Genomic DNA, 4,015 nt, shown 5'->3' with positions numbered 1-4,015 from the left:
TTGGGGCTGAGCACCAAATATCAAATATCACCATTCACACCCTGAGCCGCACCCAGCCCAAACTTCTCGTGGAGTGTAAATATCATTTGCAGCTCACAAATGAGTGCTAACACCCAGCTTAGCTTGGGCTTTCTGTGACCTCCAGATGTGTTGGCAGCTCCTGTGAGCACTATTTGGGCACCCACAGTTTTCTTTTACAGGATATAACAGTTATAAATATGAAAAAAAATTCATTATTGTATGAAATTTCTGTTCCTGGTGTTTTCTTAGGACTGCTACTGTGCTTTTTTATTTTATTTTCAAAATTTATTTTTTTGTTTTAAAAATTATGAGAGGCAGAGCTCCTGCTGTTTCGCTTTGGGCACAATATTTTTAAAACCCAAGCTGTTGCTATTCCTCCCGCTTTTGTGAGAGGATATTATTCTTTGTCCTTTATTACAGAAAGAAATGTTATGGGGTGGGAAGAAAGGAATGTGACATAAACAGACCATAGAAGATTGTTTTGTCCTTGTTTGTTTTGTTGGGTTTTTTTCGTACTTTTCCTGTTAGTGGTTTCAGATTTTTCTCTTATTTTCTGAAACGATGCAGATTTATTTTACCTGAGGGAATACAGCTGATTCCTGCAGGCAATTAGCCTCCCCACCACCCGGGGGTAGGGGTTATTTAGCTCAGTTACTTTTGGAGGTCTGTTAAAAGCAGGACAGAGCTGAATTCTAGTGCACGAAGGAAAAAGTACTGCTAATGTATTGAAAAGGGTATTTTTTAAACTTAAAATATTATTTATTTTGCTTTAAAATAAAGTATCTAGTAAGTTTTCTTAAAAAATACAAACCTGGTGAAGGTAAATATATTTTTCAAGTGCTGTGGTAATTGACTTTATCTTCTTGATAAATTACTATGTTTTGAAAAATGAGCTAGGTTGCACCTTCAGTATTTCAATTTGCACCTTCAAATTTGCCTAGCAAATCTTTGTAGCCAAAGCTGGAGTGTGCCTATTCAGAAGACGAAGTAAATGTATCTGTGAAGAGATGATATTGTATAAAGCCGCTCTGGATTGTGTTATGTATTCAGTCTGTAACTTATTTTGGTGGAGCCTGAAAAATAATCTTCATGGCAAAAGCAATTTATTCTCTTGGTAGAGATAGAATTTAAATATATAAAAATTTGGTTTTTATTAATGCTACATGGTTTGATATACTTATGTATTGAACAGTTTGGTGCTCTTTTATCATAAATAGTCATTTTGTTTTTAAAGGTGTTACAGAGAGTTGGTGGAGTTTTCAGTCGCTGTGTTGAGATAGTAGGTAAACATCAAAATAATGTATTTAGCAGCAAAACTGACTTACAACAGACTATTTTATTGAATAACTGGTTACTCCTTTGTTATAATGTTTGTTAAATCTTTTTTTTTTTTTTTCTTTAAACCATATTGGGAGCTTGTTAACAAAACAACTCTATTCAATAATGTGCTTTTCACATCCGTAAATTATTTTAATGCAATCACTCATTAATCATTGCAGATGTTGGAAAATCCTTCTGACTCCAGTGCTTGTTGGCAGAGCTTCTGATGGATATTCTTATCTTTGTTGGTATCTTTCTCTTTCCTTTCGTCTTTTTTTTTTTTTTCACGTGGAGGAATAGTTAAAGGACTTTGACACACCCTGCCAATGCCTGAAAGCAGAATGGGGGTGGGTGTTGTTTGGGGAAAAATCTTCAGTGGGTCTGGCTGCTGCAATCGGAGCTTTTGAAGATGCAGCTGGGTATCTGAACCCCTCACATGCACAGAATCTGCAGTGTGGGACATCTGGGTGTCATTGCAGGGGAAGGGGATGCAGACAAGGCTCACGAGGGGTAAATGCAGAAAGAAAATCTAATCGTGGTTATTGTAAAAAAAAAAAAACCAACAAAAACAAACTGCCCCCAGAGATCAAACAGCCTCTGGGTTGTCAGAGCTCCCTGTGTGGAAGAAGCTCGGATGGAAGGGATTTTACATCTCTTTACATCTGCAGGCATGGTTGTGTGGTTTTAGGAGAGTGGGGATAGAGCCTGGTGTAATTCTGCCCCCCCCAAAAAAGCTCAAAAGCCTCAAAAAAACCCTAATCCCAACCAGATATTCGTGTTGAGTTACTGTTTCTGACCACCAGTGAATTGCTGAAGCTCCCCTCTGCTGCAAGAGGCCCTTCCCATGGAAGGCTGAGAGTTGGGATTGCTCAGCCTGGAAAACAGAAACTTCAAGGTGACCCAACTTCAGCCTTCCAGCACCAGAAAGTTCCTGCAGGGAGGAGGGACTCATTCCACAGGGCACAGAGAATGGCTTCACACTGACAGAGAGTGGATTTAGATTAGATTTTGGGAAGAAATTCCTCCCTGTGAGGGTGGGGAAGCCCTGGCACAGGGTGCCCAGAGAAGCTCTGGCTGTCTCTGGATTCCTGGAAGTGCCCCAGGACAGGCTGGATGGGGCTTGGAGCAACCTGGGACAGTGGAAGGTGTCCCTGCCCATGACAGGGGTGGGAATGAGATGAGCTTTAAGGTCCCTTCCAACCCAAACTGTTTCATGATTCCTTTCCAAATATGTTTGTGGATGGATGACTAAAGGCATTTTGGTCTGAAAATTACTACAGAAAGTAGCAATGTTGTCTCTATCTCACAATTTTTGACTCTGTAACTGAGCTTCAAACTGAAAATAGGGCATTTTTGTTATTTTTTTCCTGTTGCGTTCATAGATTTATATTTCAGCCAAATTAGGAGCTGTATGTTTATTAAAATTCACACAGGAAGCAACAGAATTGCCTCTCCTTCTGCTGCTGTTTTCTCACTGCTGTATCCTCGGGTCAGGTTAAGTCACCTGCAGTTTCACCTGACTCATTTTTAACTTAAACCAATTAGGAAGTGCTCACATAAGGAGTAATTTTGGTGATTTTGGGTGGTGATTTTTGTCAGGGAAGTGGTGATCAGTGTTTAGGAGCCCTCTCACTGACCTAGTGAGGGACTGAGAGGGGAGGCCTGCAGATGCTCTGCCTTTTAAATGCCTGTCTCAAATGATTTTGTAAATAAGTTCTGTATTTTATTTTTTTTCCCCCAGGAATATAGTTCTAGAAAGCCTGGATAAAAAATATGGAATCTGCTTCATGTGCTGCAAGTAAGAGAAAGATGTTGTTTGCATCTTTTCCTCAAAGGTAAGATACTTGTCAGAAAACAAAAAAAATGTTTGTAAAATTTATGTGGTAACAAAGAGGAAGTCCAGTACGGATGGAATTGAAAATTTGAGCTAACTCATCAATGAGAAATTAAGATTTGGATCATTATCTGGCACAGTTTAGGCTTTTCAGATTAGACCAGCAGTTCTTGTTTTGTCATGGGTTAAATGAGAGCTTGTTTATGTGAACAATTTTGTTTTTTAATTACTATAGCTGGGCATAGTTAGTGGAAAGAGAGGTTCTAAGAAAACAATAAAAACCTGCTGAATTTCCTTACAATATGCTTATTTTGAAGTGGGAAGGAAGTGAACTGACATGGATAACATATGAACCTACTATATCTCCTTGATGTGGATATTAAAGGAACCTTGAAAATAGTTTATGGGGAAGTTGTTGGAGGCTTCTAATTTTAAATTCTTAACAGGAAATCATTAAACTGTAGAGGAGCCAACATAACAGACTGTTGCTCTAAAACAAGAGCTAAATGCAGAGCATCCACATGAACTTGTCAGATCTTTTTTTAATGGTTTTTTTTTTCTTTCCTTTCATGTTTACTGCAACCCAGATAAATACATTTTCATTTCTGTTTTTCATATACATCAGTTCAGTCCCATTCCGAATGAGATGTGAAACCAGTGCCCTGATGGTCTGACCTCAGGGCAAGTGGAGAAATTCACATTATCCATCAGACCCAGGGGTGTTAACTCCTTGTGGGGTCAGGTCCCACCTTCCTTCACCGACTGGGAGAAACCTTTAAAAATGGGGATATTGTTCACTTTTAGTTTCCTTCTTTACGTGAGATTTTCAAGCTTTATCTG

Source organism: Cyanistes caeruleus, chromosome 21, assembly GCF_971803275.1.
Source record: "Cyanistes caeruleus chromosome 21, bCyaCae1.hap1.1, whole genome shotgun sequence".
NCBI lineage: Eukaryota > Metazoa > Chordata > Aves > Passeriformes > Paridae > Cyanistes > Cyanistes caeruleus.
This window is presented reverse-complemented; position numbering follows the sequence as displayed.